This window comes from Ovis aries, chromosome 4 (genome assembly GCF_016772045.2).
Source record: "Ovis aries strain OAR_USU_Benz2616 breed Rambouillet chromosome 4, ARS-UI_Ramb_v3.0, whole genome shotgun sequence".
Taxonomy (NCBI): Eukaryota; Metazoa; Chordata; class Mammalia; order Artiodactyla; family Bovidae; genus Ovis; species Ovis aries.
This window is the reverse complement of record NC_056057.1, coordinates 45,643,497-45,661,927: the sequence shown is the minus strand read 5'-3', so window position 1 is coordinate 45,661,927 and position 18,431 is coordinate 45,643,497. Positions and strand designations below refer to the sequence as shown.

The window sequence follows — 18,431 nt, the reverse complement described above, 5'->3', positions numbered from 1 at the left end:
CTCAATTTGCTGTTAAAAGAAGACAACTGAAATCATATATCATACTTGTATTGAACTAGGGCAAAATCTGGTTACTGATTAGTAAAAGAGTGGAAGATAGCATTTTTAAACGGAACTAATAATCTAGGAATGTGGAAACTGTTAAATGCATTGGAAACCCCATTTAAAGTATCCTGAGAGTTCAGAAACCCCAGTATTTATGAAAATCTGGGATTAAACTCAGAAAAATAATTTAAATACAAACTCTTATTGACATAAAAGAAGTCATCTCACATGTAGAAAGATACTGCAAATATTAGCTGAAAAGTCCACCAGAGCATGGCGACCTGAAGTTAAGCTGTGTTCCATAAATTTGAAATGAAATTTTCAAGAAGTTCTAACATAACTAATAGGAGAGTGTTAAAACATTATATGAACTGTTGGGCTACAGAGAGTGCCAGGTCAAATGGTGTTCTAGACTTTAGCATAGAATTTCACCATTCTGAAGCTGAAGGGATCTTAGAATCACCTAAACCATCTCTGTAATTTTACAAGTGAGGAAACTAAGGCCCAGAGGGCTTAAACAGTCCAAAGTCCTATGCCTTCTCAGCAAACTAATCTAATTTTACAGAAATGAAGAGTAGAAACAGAGAACTGCTGTTCTAAATGGTTGATGGTCAACATAACCTAGTGGGAAAAATTGTTTTCCAACGATTTTCACTGTACTTCATTGTATCGGGACAATGTAATGGTACTGAACAGGAGAATGTAACACTGATAAGAAGTCTCCTTTAAAAAGAAGGGAAGGAAAAGAAAAAAAAAAAGTCTCCTTTAGTAGGCAATAATGTCAAACAATGTGAATTTCTCCCAGTTTCAGATCCTGGTTGCCAAATTTCTAGCCGGTTCCTAAGAAATCTACCTAGTAGTACGTTCAACTGTATAAAGAGGTAAAAAGAACAAACACTTTTTCAAAGCAAAGATCTCAGAGAGGACCAACAACTTGCATAGGGCAAGACTGTAACTCTACAATAACAAAAGGGGTTATAATGCGTGTAACCTACTAGAAGAAAAAGCCAACAGGTTCCTCTAAGGTTAAATAAACCATGATTTATGTATTGCAGTTCATTTAAGGATTAAACATGAATTTACATAAAACTTTATCCATGAATATGATCTAGTCAAGCATTCAAAAGGTCTTTAACAAGGCAACAGAATAAAGGTTATTAAAATTAAATAGGTATTAACATTTCTAATATTGGGTTATATTTCCTTCATGGTGATCAATTACATTTGATCAATAACTACAAATCATTCGGAAGTATTAAAACCCCTTATGGTGATGACATATAAGACCTCTTAATATCCATCACTATTCATTTAAAAGTGCTTCTTGGAATGAAAGAGTGCTGACCGAAGTTTGAAGCTAAGTATCAGGAAGCCAGTGCTTCCTGCCGTGGCCTTTTTATTTTCCCTCTTGGGAGCCTGAAAATCATACTATTTTTAGGTGCTCTGAGATTTTAGATGAAAAAGTTTACCTATATGCTAACTGTATGATCATATAGCTGAGTTTGGTGTAGCTTTTAAAAATGTAGTCTTTTATTGATGTATTGATTCCAGTGATCTAAAAGAAAAGATGGGGAATACAGGAGCATGGAAATACAGAATTATTTAATTATCAGTTGCACAAGATTGGCTGTTTTATTCAAGTTCATGAAAAAAATTTTTTTTTCTCTTTCTCATCATCCCTTTTTTTCTCCTCTCCTCCCTGCTTTTGGAGTGTATGTGATGTGTGTGTATGTGTATGTGTGTCTGTATGCTCACACTGAAATGCTGTGACTTTTCAATCTCTTTTTACCTCTTCCAAGGTTTCAAGGTTTACACTAATGGGCATGTGTAATCTTTCTCCTCCTTCCCTCCTCCAGCCTAATTATTAAGTTCCAAAAGAGATGAAATAAAGAGGGAGGAGGCGAAAGTGATACATAAGCCAATTTCATGATTCTTTATCTGGATTTGAAACAAACATGATTAAATTGAGATGTTTAGATTATCCTAAATTTATCAGGAAATCTCTTCTTATTTAGAAGGTAGGGGACTCTCTTTTTGGCATAAGACATTGAAAGCTACATAATGATTTAATGAGAAAAAGGAGACCATAAGCATTTTTATCCTGGCTTGGTTTTGCAAGAGTCATGAACATAATAAGAATAAAAAATTACCTCATTTTAGTTTTACTGGAAACCACAGCATATAAAGTTTGAATATCTGGAGCCTCAGATGTATTGACTTTTTAGGATCTGGTTTTAATTACTTTTCCCAACTTTAGTTTTTTCCTGAGAACATTAGACATTCAATGATCACGTTAGGTTTGGTACTCTTGAAAGACACACTCATTTTGGAAGCAATGTCTGATATAGTCATAGCTGGGCATTTCTTAAGAAACTTTTTTCCTTGAGCATTTTGTGAATTTAAATAACAGACCATCAAGTTTGGCAAAAGAATTGGTTTAACTGGGATGTGTGTGTGTGCTCAGTTGCTCAGTCATGTCTGACTCTTTGCAACCCCATGGACTATAGCCCGCCAGGCTCCTCTGTCCATGGAATTTTACTGGCAAGAATACTGGAATGGGTTGCCATTCCCTCTTCCAAACCCAGGGATCAAACCTGTGTCTCCTGTGTCACCTGCATTTGGCAGCAGATTCTTTACCAATAGCACCACCTGGGAAGCCCCTTTAACTGAGATGCTATGGTACAAATATATTAGTTTTGTTCTATTAAGTTGTTTGAATAGAACCAATGGAATAAATAAAATTATTTAGTCTAACTGCTTTTTACACTCCCTTAACCTGGTGACTCAGATGGTGAGGAAACTGCCTGCAGTGCAGGAGAAAGTGAAAGTCACTCAGTCGTGTCTGACTCTTTACAACCCCATGGACTATACACAGTCCATGGAATTCTCCAGGCCAAAATACTGGAGTGGGTAGCCTTTCCCTTCTACAGGGGATTTTCCCAGCCCAGGGATCAAACTCAGGTCTTCTGCACCGCAGGTGGATTCTTTACCAGCTGAGCCACCAGGGAAGCCCAATTATTGAGTATATGTGTGTAAATTAAATATATGTATACATCTTAGTGGTTGTTGGATTACATGAATACGTCAATGTGTGCATATATTTAGTATGCCCAAATGGTGTATAGAGATGTTATAATATTATTTAGTTTAGCCTAATACCAAACAAGATTGCCGGGAGAAATATCAATAACCTCAGATATACAGATGACACCACCCTAATGGCAGAAAGTAAAGAAGAACTAAAGAGCTTCTTGATAAAAGTGAAAGAGAAGAGTGAAAAAGTAGGCTTAAAACTCAACATTCAGAAAACTAAGAACATGGAATCTGGTCCCATCACTTCATGGGAAATAGATGGGAAACAGTAGAAACAGTGGCAGACTTTATTTTGGGGGGCTCCAAAATCACTGCAGATGGTGACTACAGCCATGAAATTAAAAGACCCTTGCTCCTTGGAAGAAAAGTTATGACCAACCTAGATAGCATATTAGAAAGCAGAGACATTACTTTGCCAACAAAGGTCCGTCTAGTCAAAGCTATGGTTTTTCCAGTAGTTATGTATGGATCTGAGAGTTGGATTATTTATAGAAAGCTTATTAAAGAAAGCTGAGTGCAGAAGAATTGATGCTTTTGAACTGTTGTGTTGGAGAAGATTCTCGAGAGTCCCTTGGACTGCAAGGAAATCCAACCAGTCAATCCTAAAGGAAATCAGTCCTGAATACTCATTGGCAAGACTGATGCTATCGCTGAAACTCCAATACTTTGGCCACCTGATGCGAAGAACTGATTCATTTGAAAAGACCCTGAGGCTGAGAAACATTGAAGATGGGAGGAGAAGGTGACAACAGAGGATAAGATGGTTGGACGGCATCACCAACTCAATGGACATGAGTGAGTATACTCCGGGAGCTGGTGATGGACAGGGAGGCCTGGCGTACTTCAGTCTATGGGGTTGCAATTAGACATGCCTGAATGATTGAACTAACAAACTAACTAATACCAAATAAATTGTAGTCAATATTCAAGGCAAATAAAAACTAGTTTTTTAAGGAATTATCTTTTTGGTTGCTCTCACCTTCTGAGATGGCCCATATTCTGCCTGTGGAGTGTCTATCTCTCTAAATAAATGTGTTTCTTACCTATCACTTTGTCTCTCACTGAATTCGTTCTGCAGTGAGACATCGAGAACCTGAGCTTCATTAATTCCTGGATCAGGTGTGTGATCTCGGTTTAAAGACCATGGGTTCAAGTCCCAACCTGAGTTCCATGGTTTCAGCTGGTGAGTTGGGGAGGACAGAGATCAGGTACTCACTCCCCGAGCTGAGTCCTTCCTCAGGAGCTGCTGTATCCCAGGGTAGGCCTCTTCCCTGGATCCGAGGTAATCCAGTTGCTGGTTGATACTATGAGAAAGAGACCCAGCCCTCTTGCTTCAATTTAAGTCAACTTGGAAGAGTCTACCCTTCCGGTTCAAACTGAAAGGATGTGAAACATCTGGATATACTGCAGAATATCTCAAGGGTTCACTCCATCAACGAACAAATGTGGGAGGTATATTGGAAGTCTTGACTAGACATATTTGTTTCAAAGAATGGGAGATAAATCCTGCAAAGCATCAAAGCTCAGCTAAAAGTATATGTACACAAAAAAACCTGCATGCAGATGTTTATAGGAGTTCTAGTTATAATTGACAAAATGTGAAAGCATCCAGCATGTCCTTCTATAGGTAAATAGATAAATAAACATCCAGACAATGGAACATTATTCAGTAATAAAGAGAAAAGAGACACCAAGTCGAGAAAAGACATGGAGGCAGTATAAATGCTATTACTATGAAAGAAGCCAATCTGAAAAGGCTAAGTACTGTATGATTCCAACTATATAACATTCTAGAAAGGCAAAACTATGAAGCCAGTAAAAAGATCAAAACCTGTAGGGGAGGAAGAGATTAATAGGTGGAGCACAGAGGATTTTAAGGGCAGTGAAACTACTCTGCATGATATTATCATGGTGAGTACATGTCATTTCACATTTGTCAAAACTAATAGAATGTACAACACCAAGAGGGAACCCTAATGTAAACTATGGACTTTGGGTGATTATGATGTGTTGATACAGGTTTATCGATTGTAATAAACATACCACTCTGGTAGGGCATATGTTGCTAATAGGGGTGAAAAAGTTGGCTTAAAGCTCAACATTCAGAAAACGAAGATCATGGCATCTGGTCCCATCACTTCATAGGAAATAGATGGGGAAACAGTAGAAACAGTGTCAGACTTTATTTTGGGGGGCTCCAAAATCACTGCAGATGGTGATTGCAGCCATGAAATTAAAAGACACTAACTCCTTGGAAGAAAAGTTATGACCAACCTAGAGAGCATATTCAAAAGCAGAGACATTACTTTGCTGACTAAGGTCCGTCTAGTCAAGGCTATGGTTTTTCCTGTGGTCATGTATGGATGTGAGAGTTGGACTGTGAAGAAGGCTGAGCGCCCAAGAATTGATGCTTTTGAACTGTGGTGTTGGAGAAGACTCTTGAGAGTCCCTTGGACTGCAAGGAGATCCAACCAGTCCATTCTGAAGGAGATGAGCCCTGGGATTTCTTTGGAAGGAATGATGCTAAAGCTGAAACTCCAGTACTTTGGCCACCTCATGCGAAGAGTTAACTCACTGGAAAAGATTCTGATGCTGGGAGGGATTGGGGGCAGGAGGAGAAGGGGATGACAGAGGATGAGATGGCTGGATGGCATCACTGACTCGATGGACGTGAGTCTGAGTGAACTCCAGGAGATGGTGATGGACAGGGAGGCCTGGCGTGCTGCGATTCATGGGGTTGCAAAGAGTCGGACACGAATGAGCAACTGAACTGAACTGAATGCATGTGTAGGGGTAGGAGATATATGGGCAATTTATGTAACTTTTGCTTAATTCTGCTGTGAACCTAAAACTCTTCTAAAAAATAAAGTCTATTTTTTTAAAAAAAAAGAATTATCTTTTTGTTTATACTTTAAAAAATTAAGTATCTATGTAAATGGCAAGATTCTTTTTCCTATGGTAAGGAGATGTTTCGAATATGCTCTTAGAAGAAACAATTAAAAAATTTTTATTCCTATGAATGAACCAGTGCATTTGGGGGGACTTGCCAGGTGGCTCAGTAGTAAAGAATCTGCCTGTGATGAGTGAGAATGTGGGTTTGACACCTGGGTGCATTTTTTAGTGGCACCTAAATTATAATTGATTAAACATATGTATGTGTAGGAGCATTAAGCAATTCTACGACACTACATAATTAATTACTACTATTCTTGAGAATGCTGTAAGAGAATATACAAAGTAAAAAGGAAATGGATCATTGTTTTTAATTAGGATTATCATTTTAGACATATTTCCCAACATCCCAGTTAAATTCGGAGAAGGCAATGGCACCCCACTCCAGTACTCTTGCCTGGAAAATCCCATGGACAGAGAAGCCTGGAAGGCTGTAGTCCATGGGGGTGCTGAGGGTCGGACACAACTGAGCGACTTCACTTTCACTTTTCACTTTCATGCATTGGATAAGGAAATGGCAACCCACTCCAGTGTTCTTGCCTGGAGACTCCCAGGGACGGCGGAACCTGGTGGGCTGCCGTCTATGGGGTCGCACAGAGTCAGACACGACTGAAGCGACTTAGCGCAGTTAAATTAGTATAACACTCAGGATATTGATGCACAAACTTAGGCACTGAATTAACCCTTTTGCTTTTGGCAACGTGTATGTGCCCTAAGCCCTCAGATTTTTTTTTTTTTCCATCTTTACTCAGCCTGACTCCATATCTACTTCTGTTATAATCTCATAACACTGGGCATCATGTTCACATACTACAAAGGCAGGCCTCTCTGTTTAAGCCCTCTTACTGCCCACCTATGTATGAGCAAGGCTTGTCAAATCTTGGAGGAAGAAGGTCTACAGGGACAAAATGAACATATGGAACATTCCTTTCTGTACACTAATTTTATATCATGCAACTTTGTTATAATTGCTTATTAGTTCTAGTAGTTGGTATGTTTTCTTGTTTTGGCTTTTTGTTAATTCTTTGCGATTTTCTACCTAACAGTCATACCATCTGCAAACACAGGCATTTTTTTTTTTTCTTCTCTATCTATATACCTTCTATTTCTTTTTCTTACTGAATTAGTTAGGACTTCCAGTATGATGTGAAATAGGAGTGAAAAGGGAAAACATCCTTGTTTCATTCCTGATCTTATGAGGAAACCACAGGTTTCTTTTCACTAAATATGATGTTAGCTATAGATTTTTTGTACATGTTCTTTATCATGTTGAAAGAACTTTCCCTCTATTCCTTGTCTTGCTGAGAGTGTTTTTTAGTAATGTGTGTTGGATTTTGTCAAATACAATCTTTGATATGATCATATAGTTTTTCTTCTTTAGCCCATTGATTGTGATGAATTACATTAGTTGATTTTTGAATTTTGTACCAGCCTTGCATATGTCCAGAGCATTATTTCAAAATGGTTACTAAAGTCTCTGCTGTGAGAACTTAGAGGCCCTCCTAGAGGTAAAGCTCATGAAAGTCTGTAGGCCCACTTAAGGTTGGCCTGCCAGGAATTTTTCTCTCAGGCTACTCCAGTCCCAGTTTCCAGCAATTAGTCAATTACCCTTTCAGTGTGCCTACTTGTACTGGCTCCAGCCACAAGTTTCCCCACTCCTAGTAAGCCCTAATTCTCTGTATTTGCCTGACTCTCCAGTTTTGACAGTGGTGACTTGTTTTATGACCTCAATTATCTGACAGATTTAAGGAGAGCTGCTTATTTTCAGTTTGCTCAGCTTTTTTCTTGTTTTGAGGATGGGACTGATAGGTTCCAGACTTCCAGGACAGACTGGAAACCGGAAGTCTGGAACATGAGTTTTGGATCCCTGGGTGTTGGCTGAATCAGAAGCATCCAAAAAGGGATGACCAATGTACAGTGGGCTCTGAATCAGATCTTGAGGCCCAGCAATGAAGTCAGGAACTGAAAGTCGCTGGAGCCAAGAGCAGAGACCCATAGGTAAGTTGGGCAGGTACGCGGTCATTGTCGAGCATGGCACCTGTGGCTGTTGTGAGCTCTCTGCGGTGTTCCTGACTGTGCTTATATAGATGGGGCCTGTGGCTGCCCCGAAGTTCAAGTATTTTCTTTGGTCATGTTCTTCCAGAAAGATCTTCAGTTTCCTTAGTACAACACTAGAATTTTATTCGCAATTACAAAATTGGAGAAAACTTAAATGATTAAGTTCAACTTGAATGAAGAATTCCATGCTCTCATGTAAGACAATAATCTGTCTAATTCAGATTAACTGCTTTTATGAAAATGTGACAGTTTGCTCAGTGACTGAACTGAAAACATTTGGACTTTCTGTGTAGTGGACACTGAGACAATCTGTTTTTGAAAAAAGAAATAATTCTAAATTCTTTAAAGAATATTGAGGCTGGGTCTAGTAGAATAAAGAGACTTAGAAAAATCCAATACCACTTAGTCATTGTTAGCTAACATTAATTTAGCATCATGCTACATGCCAGACACTGTTCTAAGTATTTCCCATACAGTAATTACCTACTTTATGAGATAGGTAATACTTTTGATTCCACTTTACAGATAAGGAGACTGAAGTTCAGAGAGGTTATGAATTTTACCCCAAATAATGAAACAAGCAAGCATGTGAGCTAGGGTATAACATGTCTTATTCCAGAGTGACAATTCTTGCCATTATGCTGTGATAAAGGAAGCTACAGAAGGATTCAGTTGAGATACTTAATCCAGCATGGGAATGACAATGAGAGCCTATCTGTTGGAAAATCACTTTAATAAGCAATATAGAAGATGGATTGAAGATCAGAGGGGAGAAAGAACTGCTATCACCATTAAAGGTAGAAATATGTTGAGAGGTTTTTGTTATAGTCCAGGGGAGAGAAGACGGCAGCCTGAACAGCAACAGAAGAGAATGAATGGGAGACTATCTGGATAGCAAATCCACAGAATGGTAATGGTTTGGATGGGACAGGGTCAAGCTATGGTTAAGGATGATGGCCATGCTTCTGGATTGAAGACTGGGGGCAGGAAAAGGGGGAGGCACAAGATGAGATGGTTGGATGGCATCATCGACTCAATGGACAGGAGTTTAAGCAAACTCCCAGAGACAGTGAAGGACAGGGAAGCCTGGCGTGCTGCAGTCCATGACTTCACAAAAAGTCAGACACGATGAGTGACTGAACAATAACAACCACCACCATGATTCTGATTTGGCTGCCTGAGAAGTTTGTGGTACCCTCATTTTCAAGCCCTTTTCTATAGTCAAGTCAGGTATCCAGGGCTATGAACTACCAAGTCTGATTCAGCATTTTGGCCTTTACCGCTGCACTTTCTTTTCTTGGGAGTGATTCTGTCTGTACATCCTCTCTGCTCTCGTCATCCCTTTACTCTGAAGACAGTCTTAAGCATCCGCTCTCCCACGCTCTTCATCCACAGACTCACGGTGGCTAAGGGAGCTCTGCTGGAGTTTGTTTCTGTTTTCACTCTATGTATAGGTAATGTGAGCTGTTCTCTGTGTCCTAGTAACGATGAATGTATGGGTCCTATGGAGTTTTATTTGTCCTCCCAATAGATTTTATGGCTTTGGGAAGAGGGGAAGATTCAAATATAGGTAACTGTCATTGTTCTTCAAACCCAATCATGGCCCCCTCTTTATTATTATTTTTTTAATGAAAAAAGTATCTCTAACAGAGAAGGCTATCTATCTTTTAAAACCCTCTAACCAGAATGCAGTGGGTCGGACTTATAACCACATAAGAGAGGCAGGAGGCACGTGTAGCGGTTCAGCTTCATCTACTCTCTTCTGTCTTTTCTGTCTAGCTTGTTGTTTATATTCTCCACAAGCTGGTTTACTGGTATCTTGCAAATGGCACCGCTGAGGAATTTTAAGAGCCCAGTTAAAGTCTAGGTTAGGACTTCCCTGGTGGCTCAGACGGTAAAGCGTCCATCTACAATGCGGGAGACCTGGGTTCAATCCCTGGGTCAGGAAGATTCCCTGGAGAAGGAAATGGCAACCCACTCCAGCACTCTTGCCTGGAAAATCCCATGGACGGCGGAGCTTGGTGCAGGCCACTGTCCATGGGGTCACAAAGAGTCGGGCACAACTGAGCGACTTCACTTTCACTAAAGTCTAGGTTACTGTCATTCTCTGATGATCACAAAGGTGTCTGATAACTTCTGGTTTTGGGTAAAAGCAGCAGTGGAGGTGCTAGAACCTCCACATCCCTCATTGTTCTCTTAGGGACTCTTCTTTTTTGAGATCCTTAATTTCGCCCTAACTGCTTGGACACTTGAGATAACAAGTTCCTTTTCCCCTTTAATCTTCAGTGTGTTTTGACCTCTTTTATCCTGACTTACAAACTTTTGATTTTACTTTTTATTTGACCTTTAGTAACAGATTTATCTTGACTTGCAAACAGAAAGGGGAGAAGAGAGGAAAGATCAAGGAATAAGGGACAGGGGAAGTGTGGCCATATGGGGCAAATTATAAGCTATTTCATAGCTGGGAGAACAGCAAAGCAGGATCCATGGCTGTTCATCTGGCATTCAGCCCGACCCAGGAATGGTTAGTAAGTTGAATGGTTCTATAGATATGGGTCTGCTCCAGGCTGAGTCCAACTAGAGACTAAGAATTTGGGGTTCTCAGTCCTGTACCCTGGACTACCTGCGCTAGAGATGTACCCTGGACTACCTGCGCTAGAGAACTGAAACCCTTAGAGCTAGTGTGGAGCATCTACATGGCTACTCAGGTTGGAAAGGCCTAGGAGTACTAACCTCATTCCCCAAAAGTCCTATCTGTGCCTTCCTCCTTAATAATCGCCTATGGCCAGCCTGTTATGCAAGTGGATTCTTGTTTTGCCTAGCACTCATCTTGACCTAAAACAAGAACTGAATGACTCTCCAGTGACTCTTTTCTGGTCTTAAAGTCTTACTTTGAATTACTAAACTTTCTGAATAGTTATAAAATGATGTTCATACCAGACTCTCATCACTCATTCTCATCAGTTCATAGACCTCACCCTCTAGTACTGAACCAAAATCAGTTTTAGTGGGCTTTGACACAGAATAACTTACAGTGCCAAAGATGGACTGAATGTGTTGGCTCCACATGGCAACGGTGTTTAAAAAAAAAACAACATTGATTTCTATTTGGTTTCCAAGATTAAACCATTTAAGAATTATCAAAGCATGGGATTTCAATAACTCCACCTCTTCCCCAGGGATATAGTTATGTTTATTGATTGGAAGGGAAGCAACAAACAGAAGATCCATTTCCAAAACGGCCACAATTCTTGGCCTCAGGGGCAGTGAAAGCTCTGAAATTGACTGCACGTGGGAAGATGGGACATCCAGACGTCTGGACACTTTATCTCTTGGCTATACCACTCAGGAAAATTCTTTATCTTATCCACTAATATAGGTTATTGTTAAGAAGTAACCGACTAAACAGTCTATGATGAAGATACCAGAAGATCCCAGGTTCAGAATTATTTCACATGGTCTTAGAAGAAGGAACTAAGGAATCCCTCTGGTAGAATTAAGAATGGGGTATCTGAAACCTTATGGAAAAAGCACCTCCCACAGAACCTGGAATAAGTATGAGCTTTGTTACAGAAATTGATGCTTCATGGCTACCCATGCCAAGAACAGTCTCCTAGGATTTATAATAGAACAAAATACTCTTTAGAGACCTAAGGCATCTGAAATCAACTGAGTCACAGACAAACTCCTACCAAGATACCTAGGCTTTATTCTCTTTTCAAAGGCTAAGAGCAAAAGAAATAAGCTCAGAATTCTCCACTGCTCCTTATGCTAGTGTGTTTGCAATTGTTGAGGCAATTCAATAGAATTAGAAATTTGCCAGCACTTCAAAGGATGTGGGATTTGACAGCTTGTCATTTTCCCACAGTCTCTACTGTTCAAGGCATAATGGAGTCTTGGGTACCAGATTTTCATGTCTGATAAACAGCCGAAACTGAGAACACCCCACACAAGTACTGGCTTCTTGCCTACTCCCACTGGAGAGAACCATTCTCCAACAACTGAAATGCTGATGGATTAATTAAATGAATGCACACATCTGTTATTTTCATGTTGAACATCCACAGAGAAGAACTATGAGAGAATATGTTGAAGATAATCCTTTGGAGGCCTCTCTCAATTTAAGCTGTCCCTGGAACATTAGTTTATCCTATGTAAGCTAAAACTTGCCCAAAGTCAGATTATCTGAAGGCAAAAATAAAAGGGCAGGAAAAATAAATCTCAGAATCTCACTTTCCTACAATAGTATGAGCTCATGCTTCTTAAGCCTAAGTGGCTAATGTGGTTTTGATCTCTCTTTTATGCAGCTTGCCTACGCTCACTGCACCTCACCTGACATGAACTGAGCACCTGAAGCATGTCTCATAGGAGCTGTGATTTTTCTACGTTATGACTTCTAATAATCCTCTTTGTTAACTTCCAGTTAAATTGTGTGCATGATATTTCTTCATCTCAAACCCTCCAGCACGTTGAAGGTGGTAAGGTGGCATTCTCATGTCTTAGTTGGCAGGCAGGATTGTTCTACAGCCTCTCTGGTTCCAATGCTGACAGACAAAAAGTCAGCATTTACATAGGGTATTATGTCTGCTAAGGGATCCTGGAGTACACATTTTCTCTCTACCTTCCAATAAACCTGAGAGATAGACAGACAGTTGTTTTCATTCTCCTCTTAAAGATGAGGAAATCTGAAGTTAAGTAACTTGCCCAAGGTCACAGACACAACTTCAAATTCCTGGCCCTTTGTTTTTCTTCTAGACCAGTAACCTCCCTTGATTACATCATCTCTTATTCTATTATGCACCAAAATTGGAGATCAAAGCATCAATAATGGTTGATGAACTCATTATTCAATACAGATTCTTAAATGGAAGAGGTCACAGAATGACACAAGTTCTGAGTTGCCATTTTCTTGGGGAAGAAGGAGAAAAAATAAGAAGTCAAGTGGCTGACTGTGCAAATACAAACCCATCAATTCTTTAATGCTGATTATTACAGCTTAAGTAATTTCCCTGCCCAAAGATCTTAATAGACATTTATCCAAAGAATAAATACCGATGACACATGAAAAGATGCTCAACATCACTAATAATTAGAGAAATGCAAATCAACCCTGCAATGAGGTACAACCTCACAGCTGTCAGAATGGTCATCACTAAAAAAAATCTACAAATAACAAATGCTGGGGAGGGTGTGGAGAAAGAGGAACCCTCCTACACTGCTGGTGGGAATGTAAATTGGTACAACTACTATGGAGACCATTATGGAGGTCACTTAGAAAACTAAAAAAATCAACTAACGTAATATCTAGCAATCCCACTTCTGGGCATATACACAGATAAAATTATTAATTAACAAAGATACATGTACCCTATGTTCATAGCAGCACTATTCACAATAGCCAAGACATGGAAACAAAGTAAATGTCCACTGACAGATGACTAGATAAAGATGTGGCACGTATATACAATGGAATACTGTTCAGCCATAGAACGAGTGGAATAATGCCATCTGTAGAAACATGGAGAGGTGTTCATACTGTGAAGGAAGTCAGAAAGAGAAAGACAAATACCATATGACATCACTTATGCGTGGAATCTAAAATATGACACAAATGAAATTATCTGTGAAACAGAAACAGAATCACAGATGCTCAGAATAAACTTGTGGTTGCCAAGGAGGAGGGAGCTGGGAGAAGGAAGGACTGGGAGTTTGGGATTAGCAGATGTAAACTAATATACATAGGATGGATAAACAAGGTCCTACTATACAGCACAGGAAACTATAACTGATCTCCTGGGATAAATCATAATGAAAAATAATACAAAAAATATTGCATATATTGTATAATTGAGTTACTTTACAGCAGAAATTAGCATAATACAACACTTAAACCAACCACATTTCAATTTTTAAAATATTATTAATAATCATTTAAAGCAAAAAAAAAAAAAGCAATTTCCTCACCCTTCTGGTCTCACAGGGCTACTGGAGTGTCAGGTAACTGGGCCACTCGATATCCTTTTTTTATTTTTTAAAAATGGAAAAAAAATCGGTTATATTTCAAGCCACAGAAAAATACCTAACTGACCTTTGGGTAGTCCAACCTTAGCTCATTTTTTTTTGAAGATGAAAATCTAGGATTTTCTTTCAACAGTCCTAATTTCAAATTATAATTCAGAGATACTTTGTTTTGATCTTTCTTGATTTTCCTTCTAATATGCATTTCCTTCCACTCACTCAACCTGTTTATAATTTTCTTACATTTGACATCTTTTTATGTACTTGTCACATTTGATACTTTAAAAATAATTCCCTTGTTTTTACCAAATACCTAGAGTCTGTACAACCAGTATGTCATTAAGGCTTACTGACAACCAAAGGCATACCATTGAGCAGGTTTCTCTAGAGAAAGCATTTACTCTGGCAAGTGAATAAGATAATCTATTTCAGTGTGACAAGAAAATATTAGAACTTCTATTAAGATTTAGTTTTATCTCATATATTTTATTTCTATTTTTATATACTTTATAATATATATTTGAATATCTATATAACTTACAAGTACATTTAACTTCCATTTTTTGAAAGTATATGCTCAAAATATTATTATGGTATGATGATTTTAAAAATTTTGAAATCATAACCATAGAGAATCAGTAGGTACAAATAATATTACTAGCTATTATTTAGTAACTGCTATGTTCCAGGCATTGCTCAATTCCTTTATTCAGCTTAATTCACTTAATCCCCCTAACAACTCTGTGAAGTAGGTGCCAGAATACTATACCATTTTATTCCCATGCTGCAAGTGAGATCATTCAGACTTTGAGAAGCTGGATAATTTATCTAGAGAGACAGAGGTTCCAAGTGGCAGGATTTGAAATTAGGCTAGTGGACCCCAAATTCCGTCCTCTTAACTACTCTTGTTCACTAGCAGTTACTGAACAGAGTGCCAGGTAGGACTGGGCTTAGTGGAATCTATGGGAGCTCATTCTCCTCACTCCTTTGATGAGAGACATTTTCCATTCTCTTCGGAAACTCTCATCTTGAACTTCATCTGTATACCAGATGTTGAGGCCACAAGATAATTTAGACATGGTCTCTGCCCTCAAGAAGCTACAATCAATGCAGAAGATAAGACAGTTGTATAAATAGCTATAATATAAGTGGAAAGTGAGAAGGACAAAAAATTAAAGCTACAGAAATTTTGGAGAGTCATTACTTCCAGAGTGAGGAATTGGGAATAACTTCATGGAATAAAGTACATTTGAGCTGGTTTGAAGCTATGGCTTATTCCCTCAAATCACTATATAACTGATAAGAAATTTCACGGTGAAAGTATCTTTGGAAATATTTGTTTGGCATCTTGGTCTTGCCCTTTCTCCCTTTCATAGTCCTCTCCATATTTAAAACCAGTAGGCTCCTCTAAAAGTGGTATAATCCTGTAACGCTGAGCCCAAGCTAAGCCTAGTTTCCCTGGCAGGGAGAACGCAAATGCAGGGGAGGCATCTTATCAGTGGGGTGGTAGGGGTGGTGGTGGACACTTGGGCTCTGATAGTTCGGTTTTGGTGCCAGGGCCCCGATTTCACAGCTCAGTGTGCCCAGGCAACTACCACTCCTACCTGTGCTGATGCCTAATGGGGACAAAGCATTGTAAGAGACTATAGTTTTGAATTCTGTTTATAACTTAGAATTGAGGAAGTTGTATTTCAACTAGCCCAAAATAGCCTTCATTATAGAAAATTGTTCATGATAGCAAAAGAATTTTCTGTAATTATCAGTAGAAAACTCTATCCTACTCCCACATAGAACTCTGTAGCAGGATTAATCAGGACTTAATAAGGCAAATAGTGAAGAGATGGTTTTATGAGTATGCACCATGAGGTGAGCTTTTTTAAGACCGGGAGCTGACACCTATTGAGATGGTTTAAATTAGGATTTTGACAGAAGCACATTATTGTCACAATCGGTAAATGTTAGTGAGATTCAGTCTCTTCCACATATCCAATTTAGGAATGCTGTCATTAAGCCCCCACACAGTTATTCAATTCATGAAATACAGAGAAATTATTTAACTCACTAAGAGATTTGGAAGCTGTATTAAAGACTGCTGAGAAAGTGCAAGTGTTAGTCACTCAGTTGTGTCTGACTCTTTGCGACCCCTTGAACTATAGCCCACCAGGCTCCTCTCTCCATGGAATTCTCCAGGCAAGAATACTGAAATGGGTAGCCCATTTCCTTCTCAAGACTGCTAACCCATGGCAAAATTGGTTGATACACGGGATGAAAGTCAAACTTGATAAGTTTTACACTTTCTCTCCATTTTCATTATAAAACTTTTTTACTTTGAGTAAGCTCAGTCTAGCATTTTCCAAGATAAGCAAATCAACAGCACTGATATATGTGTGATTCTGAAGCACTGTAGCGAGAAGAGCATAAATAATCTCATGGGTAAGGGGGGCATGGAATTTCGCGAGTGATTATGCTGAAAAACATGCCTGCAGGCTCAAGTACTTAATACGACTTACAGCCTCTAAAGGAAAATATGGATTGTAAGAGAGGGAAAGTTCTGATTTATTTCTTAGATCTGCACTGATTTATGCCAAACATAAAGCCCTGGACTCATCTTTGTGCCTCAGATTTTCCCTGAATGAGAATGCTACCATGAATGCATCATAGGCCTTGTTAATCATTTTTATAAGTTCTTCTTTAATTTAAAAATTCTGAGAAAGTTTAGCTTCAAAGAATATCAAAGCTTTTAAAAAGGCTTAAAGCAGAACTGATTCAAGCAGTCCAAGACACTGACAGATGATTCTGAAAAGAGTCTGCAGACATGAAGAGACTTGAATTTCCCTTTGAAGCTTGTTTCATCTTTTAATAAGTTTTTCTTATAGTTCAACTATTCCTTCTTGCTTTACATTTTCTCTGGTTCCTTGAAGTCTATCCATTCTCTAAATAGAAAACAATGTTATCCTACCCCTTGCAACATAAGAATTCCTGTATTATTAAAACACAAGTCTTTATATCCTTGAAGATACTCACAAACAGATTGAGCAAACAGCTAGTATTTATTGAGAACTTACTGTAGTCTAAATATGATGCTTATGAAAGGGGTATAAGGAGCAAGCAGAGTTCCAGACAGTACCTCTGAGAGACTTATTGCACTCTAACTGAAAAACTTGTTGAATGTGAGCTGAGTTTTAAGACTAATTCCAATCCTTTAAAGCTAGATTTCCCTAGTTGTGCCCTCTATGCTTGACTAGCTCCAATAACAGGGACCTCAATATCTCATTACCAGATGCCCCTTCCAATATCTGACATCACTTAGTTGCTAGAGAAAACAAATCTCCATATAAACTGAGCTACAAAACAGGAGTGAGTCAAGTACTGTAAGTGCTTGAATCAGTTGAAAAAGACAAGTTTTGTATGAGGTCAGACGAAAGAGGAATCACTGATGGTTACTGTGGTCAGAGAAAGATGATGATTTAGGGTAAAATAAGCAATATCTTTTGGGTTTCTCCAAAGTACAACACAAATGTGCATCTTTATTATTACTGGTATCATATGCAAATTCCAGTAATAATTAACATTTATTGAGTGCTTGTTGTTCAGTGGCTAAGTTGTGTCTGAATCTTTGCAACGCCATGGACTGCGGCATGCCAGGCTTCCCTGTCCTTCACTGTCTCCCAGAATTTGCTTGAACTCATGTCCATTGAGTCAGTGATGCCATTCAACCATCTCATCCTCTGTCTCCTCCTCCCCTCACTCTTTCCTAAGAACTAATCAATATGTTAAACTGCCTCTCAAATGACACTGTATATAAATTTTAATATAGGCTTTTTTCTTTTTACTGAAAGTAGGAATGAAAATTAAGAATAACCAAGATAAAGGGAAGAACTTTCAATAATTTTCAGAACTTTTCTAGCCCTAGAAATTTTAGATGAACATTTTGGCATTCCAGAACAATGCTGAAGGGTAGATATTATTTTCCCTAACTTGAAGAAACTGAGGCTCAGAAAAATTGAGTGACTTGCTAAGGTTTCAAAGCTAATAAAGTGGTAGAATGAAATTAAAACTTACGTCTGTCTGAGTCCAAAAACTGTGCTTTTTCCATTATATTTTAGTGTCAACCCCAGAGTGTTTCAGAGAAGACAATAGCAACCCACTCCAGTACTCTTGCCTGGAAAATCCCATGGACAGAGGAGCCTGGTGGGCTGCAGTCCATGGGGTTGCTAAGAGTTGGACACGACTGAGTGACTTCACTTTCACTTTCCAGAGTGTTT

General features: G+C 38.8%; 1 protein-coding gene across 1 annotated transcript in view; it reads left to right on the top strand.

Moving 5' to 3' along the window:
- FBXL13 (F-box and leucine rich repeat protein 13) overlaps window positions 1–18,431 on the top strand; it is a 224,236-nt gene that overhangs the window by 190,336 nt on the left and 15,469 nt on the right. The window lies entirely within an intron of this gene.